At 45.2% G+C, this 12,749-nt stretch overlaps 1 protein-coding gene across 10 annotated transcripts in view; it reads left to right on the plus strand.

The window, feature by feature from the left end:
- ITSN2 (intersectin 2) overlaps positions 1-12,749 on the plus strand; it is a 122,054-nt gene that overhangs the window by 15,662 nt on the left and 93,643 nt on the right. The window lies entirely within an intron of this gene.

Genomic DNA, 12,749 nt, shown 5'->3' on the forward strand with positions numbered 1-12,749 from the left:
ATCAATGCAGAATGTGCTCAAAATATGCAGATAAATCTTAAATATTTTCCCTCTTGATTTTGTTTTGTTGTCATGCCAAATAATGCAGAAGCTCATGTTTCTTTCAGTTTCTTTTCAAAGACATACTCCAGATAAAACTTTAAAAGATGCTATGCAACTTCTGACTATGTGTTAGTGAGTTGGATCACTTTGTTTCTAAAGAAAATAGTCTGCCTTAAAGAAACATATTGCTAAATCTGCTGAGAAACTGGAAGCTTTTATGCTATGTTATCTGGTGACTTCATTGCTATAATTAAAGCTACCCAAAAATGAAAAGGGATGGTTAGAGGCAAAGCACGCTCTATCTGCCAAGTGGGGGAAGATCTGACAGCTGGGTAAAAAATGTGCAATTTGTCTGGTTTGTTGTTTGAGGTGATAAATTTAAGAAAAACTAAGAGTTTCTAGTAGCTAATTTAGAAATTCACAACTATTAAGGTAAATTAGGGTAATTAGGATAAGGTGTTTTATATGCAAAATATAAATATTTTGAGTCTTAACTATAGGACAAAAATTTAGTTATACAGCCATGTTATGGATGTTTTCAATGAAAAGTGTAAAACCATTAGTGTGCTATTGACCAACACACTGTTATACTGTAAATGGCAACTATAGCTGCATCCAGAAGTAATGTTTCAGTATTGCTTTAAAAATTAGTATAGTAGTAGAAGTAAGAACAAAATAAATCCATGTATTGCATACATGAATTCTTGGGCAAAACAAGATGAGTACCACATTGTCTTTTCCACTTCACTGGACAGATGGGACTTAGATAGAAACTTAGTGGAGTCCTGTTTTATTTTTCCTGTTGGGCTTTTTTCGTTTTGTTTTTTATTTTTAAAGTGCTGATTCTTTGGCAGTATTCCCCACCCCAAATTCCATGGAAACCGTTCTTGTGATTCAGGGCTAGTTTATCTCTAGTTATTGTCCCCTCGCTGTCCCTGTGGTGAATCGGTGCTTAAAGTTAATACAGTCTTGTGCTTTGTCTTCACACACTGCCCCCCCACCCCTTCAGTCCACTTGGGCACTGGGAAAAGGCTGTAGGGGGCAGAGAAGCAGCACTGAGGTACAGAGCCTCCGGATCTCAAAAATTTGCTGATTTGGGGAGCTGAACGGATTCTCAATCTGTACCACAGCAAACTTTGCTCCCTCTCCCCTGCACTCAAGGGAGGAACAATGCTACGTAAACTTAAGGAGATTCACCTCAGAGAGTTTGCAGTCTACTATGTGAAATCTGCACCTTTAGTTCAGGGGTGGGCAAGAGCCACCTCGGGCTTGCAGAACCGTATGGAGGGCCGGGTAGGGAAGGTATGTCTACACTGCCCACGTTAGAGCGCAGCTGTGGCAGTGCTGTGATGTAGCCAGCATAGATATACTTTATTGCCAGGGGAGAGTTCTCCTGGCAATTAAAAAACCCCACCTCGAACGAGTGGTGGTAGTTTTATCACTGGGAGTGCGGCTTCTGGTGATAAAGCGCTTTCTATACTGGTGCTTTTCAGTGTGTTTTTTCACACCCCTGCACGACTGAAGTTTTAGTGCTTGAAGTGGCAGTGTAGACACAGCCATCCTGGGTTTTGATCTAGGAAGAATAAACCTTCCCAGCCTAGCTGGAGCCAGGCAAGGGGTATTGCCCAATTAATAGCTTCTCCATTGTTTCCTCAGGGACACTTGGTATTCTCTTGGACTGTACCTTACCTCAGTGGTTCTCAGCCTTTTTTTAACGAGGAACGCCTAAACTTAAACAGACAAACCTGCAGATCCCCCAAACCCCCTCATTATTTTGTTTCTCATTATTTGTTTCTTTCATGTTATTTTAGTAGTTATCACAAATATTACTATAGAGAAATTATTATTATTTTAGCAGATCAACAAAAAACACATCAAATTAAAATATTGACAGTTTACCTGATATTAATGATAAATTACAGCATTGCTAGGTGATATATGGGAGTATTGGAGGGATGTATGTTTACTAGCAGAGGGTATTTGGGAAAGGACTGGAGGAGCGCGTGTACTGCGAGGGGATATTTGGGGGAATGCTGGGGTGATGTACTGGGAGTGGTATTAGGGAGTGCTGGAAGGGTGGGTGTACTGGGAGGGGTATTTGGGGGTGCTGGAGGGGGTACCTGCAGCCTCTCACTCGAGGTGGGAGGCAGTGTTGCACTCCCTGTCATGGTGGCAGTGCGGCTAGCCCAGGTTTGGGACACAGTGCCAGCCCATCAGTGCCTCCCTGCAATCTTCTCCCCCTCCCCTGGCCCAGCCAGGCTCTGAGGCCCCGCAAGAGGAGCTCGCCATCTCCACTTAGCTGACGGGCCTGGGTGGGCAGGATCCAGCAGCTATGGTTGCAGGGGAGGGACCAGAGGCAACTGGAGAGAAATGTTCCAGATATGGGGGCTAGGCCAGCCTTGCATGGCAGGACTCGGGGAGGAAGTGCCTCTTCCAACCCCTGACTCACTTCAGTGGGCGTTCTGCAAAGCCGGCATGGGAAGTGCTGGGACTGCAGCAGCAGGGAAGGAGAACTAGCTCCATGTAGCAGGGGTGGGGACCTCAGCCCACAGCCAGCCATCCTGCTGCTTCCTTCCTCCCCGCAATGCACAGACATGTGGTGAGTGCAGTCACTAGGGGGAGCTGCTGCCTCCTCGCTGCTTGGTGTCCAGAGGCTTTGCCCATTCCCATTGCTCTGGGGGGGGCAGAGTTTGTGAAAGCCCCACTGAATGGGTCTCCTCTAGAGTTGCCAGGTGTCTGGTTTTCGATAGGAATATCTGGTTGAAAAGGGACCCTGGCGGCTCTGGTCAGCACCGCTGACAGGGCCACTGAAAGTCCAGTTGGCAGTACAGCAGGATTAAGGCAGGCTCCCTGTCTGCCCTGGCTCCACATGGCTCCCAGAAGCGTCCGGCATGTCCCTACAGTCCTTAGGTGCAGGGGCAGCCAGGGGGACTCTGTGCACTGCCCTCACTCCGTGCGTTGGCTCCGCATCTCCCATTGGCTGGGAACCTCTCAGAGGTTTCCGGCCAATGATTCTGCAAGCGCACAGAGCCCCCGGCCACCTCTGCACCTAAGAGTCAGAGGGACATGTCAGCCGCTTCCAGGAGCCCACCTGAGGTAAGTGCAACCTGGCCGGAGCTTGCATCCCAAACCCCCTCCCGAGTCTCAACCCCCAGCCCTGAGCCTCCTCCTGCACCCTAACTCTCCTGGAGACCGCACCCCACATCTCATCCTGCACCCCTGCCCCAGCCCTGAGCCCCTCCTGCACTCTGAACCCCCCCGGCCCACAGCCCCTCCTGCATCCAAACTGCCTCCCTGAGACAGCAGCCCGCACCCCAACCCCCTTCCCCAGCCCGGAGCCCCGTCCTGCACCCCAAACACCTGCCCCAGCCTGGTGAAAGTGAGTGAGGGTGGGGGAGAGCGAGTGCAGAGGGAAGGGGAATGGAGTGAATGGGGAGTGGGGCCTCAGAGAAGGGGCTGGGCCTCTGGGGAAGGGGGCAGGGCAAGAGTGTTCTGTTTTGTGCGATTGGAAAGTTGGCAACCCTAGTCTCCTCGGAAGGCAGAAAACTTGGGGGTGGGGGACGGGATGTGACCCCGCATGGTTCTCCCCCCTTTGGCCCCCCATGCGTCACCTCTGGGAGGGACCAGTCAGTTCACAGACCCTCTTGATTATACTGGCAGACCCCTAAGGATCCCTGGACCAGGGATTGAGAACCACAGCCTTATATTACTGTTGCTTCCTTTCCTGTTTGTTTTCCTCCAACAGCCTCCTTTGGTTTAACACCTTACAGTCAGGGAGGATAATATCACACAGGTTAACTGAGATGCATCTGATATTCATAAAATACACATAACTTACTCATTTTCCACACTTATCCAAGCCCATGACTTGACTTGGATTTTACTAATTGAAAACAGAGTTCAGTCTAATAATGTTAGCCTTACTTGGGTGTCCTGGAGACTAGCTGAGGCATGTCAGTGTGATTAGAATCATCTGCTGCATTTGCCCTAAATGAGAATTATTCTCTCTCAGTAGTGGATAATAGCAGTTGCTTTCTAAAGCTGAGATAAAGTTTGTCTGAAGATCCACCTGATTTTCTTATGTGTGGTAGTGCTTGAAGTCCAGAGATGGAAAGATGTTAGGTTCGACCTGGTATGTATACCAATATATTGAGGCAAGAGACAAGGAACAGAAAAAGTTAAATTTGATTTCAGAGTAGTCTTGGTCTGCAAGCGTTGTTGACTAGAATAATAACTACAGCTTTCCAAGGAGAAATACTGTTTCTTGGTTCAGAATGGGCTTTCATAAAACAGTGTGGAATGAGTTTTCAAGTTATTTATTACCAAAGTATGCGAGAAATGGAAGAAAATGAAGAAGGTTCTAATGGTGATAGTTTTATAGATGTTCTTGTTGCTACAAGAGAATGAAAAAACAAAACACTAATGAAATAAAAAGGTGAATGCAGTTACATAAAAAGCAAAAAAAAATTAGTTGGATTGTAAACCCTTTGGGAAGGGGATCATATTTTTGCTCTGTGTTTATACAGTGCCACAATGGGACCCTAGCTGCAGGGTGCCACCACAATAGAAATTGTGTTCTGCCCTGTAGATAAAAATAAGTTAGTGATAAATAAGAACTAACTTGGATTTGTCAAGACCAAATTGTGTCACGTCATACCAGTTTCCTTCTTTGACAGGGTACTGGCCAGTGTTCCCTCTAATTTTTCCCACACATGTGCGGAATAAATTTTGTTACGTGCACCAATATGGAGGTGATGTGTGACGCATCACCTCCATATTGATGCACATAACAAAATTCATGAGGAGGGGGCGAGGGATTCGGAGTGGGGGGGGCTCAGGGCTGGGGCAAAGGGTTGGTGTTGGGGTGGGGGGTAAGGATTCTGGCTGGGGGTGCGGTCTCTGGGGTGGGGCCAGGGATGGAGGGGTTTTGGGTGCAGGAGGGGGCTCTGGGCTGGGGCAGGGAGTTGGGGTGCATGAGGGGTGAGGGCTCTGGTTGGGGGTGTGGGCTCTGTGGGGGGCAGGGATGAGGGGTTTGAGGTGCAGGCTGCCCAGGAGCTGTGGCGGGGAGAGAGGACTTCTCCCCCCCCCCCCAGCTCGCTTTCCTCACAGCAGCACCTGGGCTGGGGCGGGAGAGGCGCGTCTCCCCCAGCCGCCACAAGTCCGGGGCAGGTGCTGTGGTAGGTTGGTGCTGGGGCTGGTGGGGAGAGGCGCTGCGGCAGGGCTGTGCTGGGAGGGAGGCATCTCTCCCCATCCCAGCACTGAGCCCCTCTGCGGGGCTTAAGAGGCGGCTGCGCAGTCATAACGGGAACTTCGGTACCCGCCTTGTGAATAGGGGGGATGCAGTAGATGTGGTATATCTTGATTTTAGTGAGGCTTTTGATGCAATCCAACATAACATTCCCATAAACAAACTAGGGAAATGTGGTTTAGAATAGATGAAATTATGTAATCTGGGTGCACAATTGGTTAAAAAACTATACTCAGAGTAATTGTCAATATTGTCAATATTTTGCTGTTAAACTGAGGGGAACATACCTGGTGGCATCCCTCAGAAGACTGTCCTTTATCTGGTACTATTCAATATTTTCATTAATGACTTAGATAGTGGAGTAAAGAGTTTGCTTATAAAATTTGCAGATGACACCAAGCTGGAATGGGTTGCAAGCACTTTGGAGGAGAGGATTAGGATTCAAAACAGCATTCACAGTAGGAGGCAATAGTACTGGAGAAAAGGACCAGAGAGTTAGAGTGGATCACAAATTCAATATGAGTCAACTATGTGATGCAGTTGTGAAAAAGGCTAATTTGGTGTGTATTAACAGGGGTGTTGTATGTAAGACATAGGAGGTAATTGTTCCACTATAGTTGGCACTGATGAGGTCTCAGCTGGTGTACCGTGTCCAGTTTTCGGGACCACACTATAGAAAAGATGTGGATAAATTGGGGAGAGTGCAGAGGAGAGCAACAAAAATCATAAAAGGTTTAGAAAAACCTCACCTATGAGGAAAGGTTTCAAAAAATGGGCATATTTAATCTTGAGAAAAGATGAGGGAAGGGGGACTTCATACCATTCTTCAAATATGTTAAGGACTGTTATAAACAGGACGGTGATCAATTGTTCTCCATGTCCACTGAAGATAGGACAAGAAGTAATTGGCTTACTCTACAGCAAAGGAGATTTAGGTTAGATATTAGGAAAATCTTTCTTACTATAAGGATGGTTAAATACTGGAATAGGTTACCAAGGAAGGTTGTGAAATCCCAGTTATTGGAGGTTTTTTAATAACAGGGTTACACGAACATCTGTCAAGGATGGTCTAGGCTTACTTGGTCCTGCCTCAGCACAGGGGGCTGGACTAGGTGGCCTCTCCGGGTGCCTTCCAGTCCTTCATTTCTCTAATTCTGTGGTTCTTTAATTAAATAAGTGCTTGCCATTGAGTGAGTACACCATTATGTAATCAGTTTTAAGAATGGGGAAAAGAAAGAGGGGGGAGAGTTGCATGTTGAAAATGACAAAAGGCTATTGAAAAGTGCATATTCCTCAGAATAACAGTAAATGTTCTGTTGCTGTCAAAGAGACAAGGTGAGTGCCAAGGTGGATCAACTTCTGTTGGTGAAAGACAAGCTTTCAAGCTTACACAGCTTTACAAGCTTTCAAGCTTCTCCTTCAAATCTGGGAAACTAACTCAGAGTGTCACAGCTAAACACAAGGTGGAACAGAACCGTTGCTATCAAGACATTTAGTTCTTTTGCCCAAGACAGGAAAGAGATCTACAACTTCTACATTCCAGTTATAGGCATGTTTTAATGAGACAGCACTAAATTTGTATTAGAGAATTCTGTGGTAAGAGAAGTTACAAACACAGATGAGGGAAAGTTTGGAACTAATAGATTTGTCCCAATAGCTCATGGAGCCGTAGATGGGAAGGACCTAGCTAGTCATTCTCTGTGGTATAATAAATTACTCAGATTGTAAGCTCTTTGAGGGACCATCTTTTTGTTCTCTGTTTGTACAACACCTACCACAAAGGGCTCCTAGGTGCTGTGGTAATATAAGTAATACTCTCTGGAGTCAATAGACAGGACAAGGCAGCGTGGACAGGTAATTGAAGCAGGGGACTGGAAGTTAGGATCTCATTCATTGGGCATGTCTATACTATAGTCATATACTATATATACATATATATAGTCACTATACTATAGACTGTTTACAGTACAGCTGCATAGTTATGGTGCCGTACCTATGCTGCTGTAACCCTGTGATGTAGACACAGACTACAGCGACTGAAGGGGTTTTTCTGCCACTATAGGAACTCGACCTCCCTGAGCATTCTTCTGTTGCCTTAGCTGCATCTGTGCCGGGGCTTAGGTCAACATAACTATGGCTTTCAGGGGGGTGGATTTTTTTCACACCCGTGACCACAGTAGCTATGTCAACTTAAGTTTTAAGTGTAGACCATGCCTCAGCCCATTCTCTTACATGTGTTTTTACCAAACAAAAGCCCCCTAGTATGCACACACAGCCCTCAAGGCACGTGCATATTTGTGCCTTGAACCTGTGCTTGTTTACTTGGCTAAGGGGGGAAGGTCGGTTAAAGCTTGGACTGTGCTTTTGCTCAGGCTAGAACCCATCCACTTTGCAGTGAGGAAGCAGGCAAGATCATTTGAGTGCTGATAGTCCTCCAATGCCCTTCCCACAGTTCCTTTTGAGAGACAGACAAGTTCTTCCACAGTTAACACAGTTGCTTGGGAAAAAATCCTAGAATGTCTCAGAACAAAGAACCGTGGATTATGCCCTGACACACGTGGGCGAGTGCGGAAATAGTGAGGACGCAGGTAGGGCTTTGCTGTGGGAATGCTCATACTAAGGCTAGACTAACACAAATATTCAGTCCGGGATGCCAATTGTCCGAGCTAACTGTGGAATGTAGACATACCCATTGTGTGGCTTCAGACAAGACACTGAGTCTCTCTGTACTGAAGTTTCTCCATCTGTAAAATGGGGATAATATTTAATTAACTAACTTCATAGGGGTATTGTGAGGCTTAATGTTATACTTTTTGAAGTTAAAAAGCATTATATAATTACTGATTATCATGACTCACGTGGACCAGGAACTCATCTCCAATTTAGAATTATGATGTCTGGGGAATTAATTAAATTCATAGCTTACTCAAGTATAGTTTTAATTATAAATAGAGCTAAGTGGCAAAAAATAACATCTTACCATCAACAAAGAAATCACTCTTCTGAAAGTCTGAGAAATATGAAGACTTCTCTTAAATGGAAAGGCAAATGCTGTGACCCTGTTGCCACCAGTACAGGCTGCTGTGTAGCTACCCGTCCTCCAGGGAAGTAGCTGGCTACCAGTAAGAGGCATTTTACATTTTCAAGACTCTTTGCTGCTAGGCTCCCAATTTCTTCTGCAGTCATGATTATTCTATAGGGTGGATTTGATTTAAATCATGATTTAAATCACTAGTCAGGAAGACTCAATTTAATCATGGTTTTCCACATAAAAGTGCATTCTGATTGGTTGTTATAACCTTAGTACATATCCTTCACAACTCAGAGAAGGATGTAAGGGGCTTGATGTTTTTAAGTCGGTATCAATATTGGTTCTTGTTTTTTTTCCCCCAGAAGACTATTCTAGGGGTAGTCTTCATAAATTTAAAATGCATAACTTAACTGAAGGAAAAAATTAGGAGGAAAAAATTAAGAAGTGAAATGTTATTTCTCAGAAGGATATTCATCCTTATGTTATAGGAGTAGCCTGACAAATAGGGTTAGAAGAAATAATTCTACCTCAACAATATTTATTAAAGGTCATGAAAGAAAGCTTATTTAAAGAAGGTAAATGTGGCTGTAATTCCACATATGTTAACTGGGGTTCAATTATGTTTTATTGGTTAAAGCACAGGACTGGGTTCCAGATTTTGCCACAGACTTTTTGTGATCTTTGGGAAATCACTTAACCTATCTGCCCTCAGTTTCCTCATTTGTAAAATGAAGATAACATTTGATTCATTACAAGGGTAATGTGAGGATTAATTCTTTTAGAGTTTTGTAAAACACTTTGAGGCCCTAGAATAGGAAGGACTATGTAGAATTGCAAAGTATCAATTTCAGATAGGCTAGTGTGCCATTTTTCATGCACAGTATTTTAAAGAATTAGAACAGACTTTCAAACTATCAGAACTAAAAAACAGTGCTTTATACCTCTTGAAACAGCTTGGATTTCCAAAACATTAACAATGAATGTTGATAGCTCATGAGAGGTAAGCAGTTAAAATCATGTCTGAACCGAAGAGACTTTGCAGGGAGGCAAGGTACTAATCAGAATGGTGTGACTTTTCAAGGTCTGATCTGTTATAACCTGCCAGAGTTAGAAATGCTTCAATAGACTAGAACTTATACTTTACGAATTAATAAATGTTTGAAGCACTGGTCCTGGACTAAGAACATAAGAACGGCCATACTGGGTCAGACCAAAGGTCCATCTAGCCCAGTATCCTGTCTTCTGACAGTGGCCAATGCCAGGTGCCCCAGAGGGAATGAACTGAACAGGTAATTATCAAGTGATCCATCCCCTGTCACCCATTTCCAGCTTCTGGCAAACAGAGATTAGGAACACCATCCCTGCATATTCTAGGTAATAGCCATTGAAGGACCTATCCTCCATGAATTTATGTAGTTATTTTTTGAATCCTGTTATAGTCTTGGCCTTCACAACGTCCTCTGGCAAGGAGTTCCACTGCTGCCTATTAAGTCCTCATAGAGGGAATTTCAACCCGTCTGCCTCGGGCAATATTTGACAAGGACTGAAATTATTTCCTGTTCTTTAAAACAAATAAATTATTTCTTGCTTGATCTTTGTCTGATTTCCCTTCACTTAAACGGGTCAAGGGAACGATCATTACAAGTGTGATCATAGATCCATAGACTTTAAAGCCAGAAGGTACCATTGTAATCATCTAATCTGACCTTGTGTACATTGGAAGCCACAGAACCACACCCACCTGCTCATAACCTCTGGCTGAGTTACTGAAGTCCTCGTATCATGATTTCAAAACTATTGGTACCAGTTGCACACGCGCAGAGCGTACCTTAATAGTATGCGTGCGCGACTGGTCTCCTCAGTCCTTCTCTACCGTTCCCGGCCTGAGTCGGAGCTCAGCAGACTTGTTAGAGAATTTCTTCTCTCCCTTGTTCAACTTTTTTCCCTTTTAGTTTAGCTTACCAGTAATAGATAGGTACCTTTTTTCTCTTCTCTTCTCTTCTCTTCTCCTCTTTTTTTTTTTTTTTTTTAAACAAAAACAAAAAAACCCTTTTTTGTTCCTGTCAGCGCAGCTGCTTCCAACATGCCTGGCTCTCCTGGCGTCAAGCGGTGCTCTAACTGTAATGATGCCATCCCTCTTTCAAATGGCTACTCTAAATGTATTAAATGTTTGGCGGAGTCCCACGTCCCCCAAAATGTGCCCACTGTAGCAAGGTGAAATCCAGGGCACGCAAAGACAGGGAGCTGCGGTTAAAACTGCTCCTGCTGCAAAAATCTCTTGGACCAGCCTCAGACCCGGGCTCAGACTCTACTATCCGTGGCAGCCCCCCTGCTTCAAAGAGACAAAAGAAAACTTTAAAAAAGCATCGGTCTCTCTCACTCGCAAAGGGTATTCGCAGGGACAAGCCTTCTCCAGGTACTACTTCCCTCCCCGTGCTCCCCCGGCTGAGTACCTTTGATGCGCCAGGCTCCTCTGGTGCCGCTCGAAACTTCCCTGCGGCTGCGGCGGTCACACTAACCCCTGGTGCTGAGGCTTCAGGCTTTCAGTTGCCTGCCTCTCACACTGCACCGTTTGGCACCCCAGTGGAAGCAGTGCCAATGTATACTAGCCTGCCTGACCCGCCACAGGCTCTTCTCGCTCTCCCGGCACCATCAGCCTTCGAGCTAGCCGGCAGTGACAGGACACTCGGGACACCGGTGCAGAGGAATCCCTCCTCACAACAGATTCCTCTCGCTCAGCCCTCCCCTCACAGGGGCACTGCAGCACTGCAATTCACACACTTAAGGGACCTCCTGGTGTCACCTAACTTGCAGTCACCCCTGCTTAACACCTACTTCTCTCTGGACACACAGGCAAGGTCCGCATAGCTTTTCTCCAGTGATGAGGAATCGGGGCTGCAGGGAGAATTTTCACCTTATCAGATCTCCTGTCCACAGACCCCAATCGAGAGGTCATAGAAAAGCTGCCTTGTCTTACTCCGAGGGTTCTGCCCCATGGTGCATGAACCCCTGGATGGCACCACCCATGCCCTTCCCACCACAGTGGCAATATTGGGCTCCATGGGCTCCTTATACTCGGGACCACACTCGTTATACCATTGCAGCTAGGCATGAGACCAGCTCAGTACCACCAGCTGACGACCCTGCCACTGACTCCAGACACCCCTGTCACAACTGCAAGAGCAAGCACAGCCTGCCTCTAACCCAGTAGAACCAGTTGTTCCACCTGATGAAAGGTTTGGGATGTTGCTTTTTACAATCATTTTCTGTACCTCTAACCACTCTGCCATGCAGTTTTTATGGTGCTTTATTGCCAGAGCCTTTAGGAACACAGATCTATATTGGCCAGGCTAATAAACTGCTGTAAGCACAAAACACACTACGTACTATTTGTGTATGTTTCACACTCGTATATATTTAGAACCTGTAATGCTTGCTTCTATAATTTTTGCTGTTGTCAGCAGGAATTGTTGTGGTTTGTATACTTTCTCTCTCGTATCTCCTTATCTTTCTATTGGTTATCCATTACTCTCTCCATATTAAGCAGCAGAAGTAAAGAATAGACCAGGGCAGTTGTGTTCCTAACAAGATGTTGTCAAAAAGGACCAGCTCTCTTTCTTTATACACACAAGCAGAGTACGGTTTCCTGGGACAACAGGTGAATAGCACTGTTAGGAGGTAGCGTATATTGAAGTGTAGGTTAACCTCATGCTTATTGATTTTGGTGTGAGACCTGGAAACTGGGAGGGCTTTTTGGAAAACAAAAATGATGGAGGTTGAGATCCTCTGCCCTGTATTCTTCGTAGAGATGTGCTTAAGATATGAATATCGCATAACTAAGATATGTTTTATGCAAGATGGGTCATGTGAGGTATCATTGGAAAGGTTATGATTCACTGAATATGATTATCCTATTTGTATGCGTGTATCATTTCTGTATCTGAAGTTTAGGAATATTGACTATAACAATTACAACTGTGTTTTCACCTGGGGAACAACCACCAGACAGTATGTAAACAGCCTGAATGGGTCATTGGGGGAACAATAGGTCTTTGAAGATGCTCATCTCCCTCCTTCCTGAGAAGTTTCCTGGGATGCTGCTTTGGCGCTGCAGGGTCAGGTGATCATGTCACCTGGTACTGGACAACATCTTGGACTTCTAGTGTTTTTCCATTAAGAGGGGGTTGGGGTCAAACTGGGAAACAAAGGATTCCCATCATGCATATCCTGTTTAAGGCTGGGAAGTGAGCTAATCTTGGTTCTTCTCCATTGGCTCCCTGCCCAAGAAGGAAAACTGCTGAAAACACCTGAAGAAACAAAGGAACTAAGCTGGGGCAGCCAAGGGCTGAGTCCAGGCAAGAAAGGTCTAGCCTGTGAAAGGAATACCTGGAGATTTAAGCTACAAGCAGTACAGTTTACCTTCAAGAA

Source organism: Lepidochelys kempii, chromosome 3 (assembly GCF_965140265.1).
Source record: "Lepidochelys kempii isolate rLepKem1 chromosome 3, rLepKem1.hap2, whole genome shotgun sequence".
NCBI lineage: Eukaryota > Metazoa > Chordata > Testudines > Cheloniidae > Lepidochelys > Lepidochelys kempii.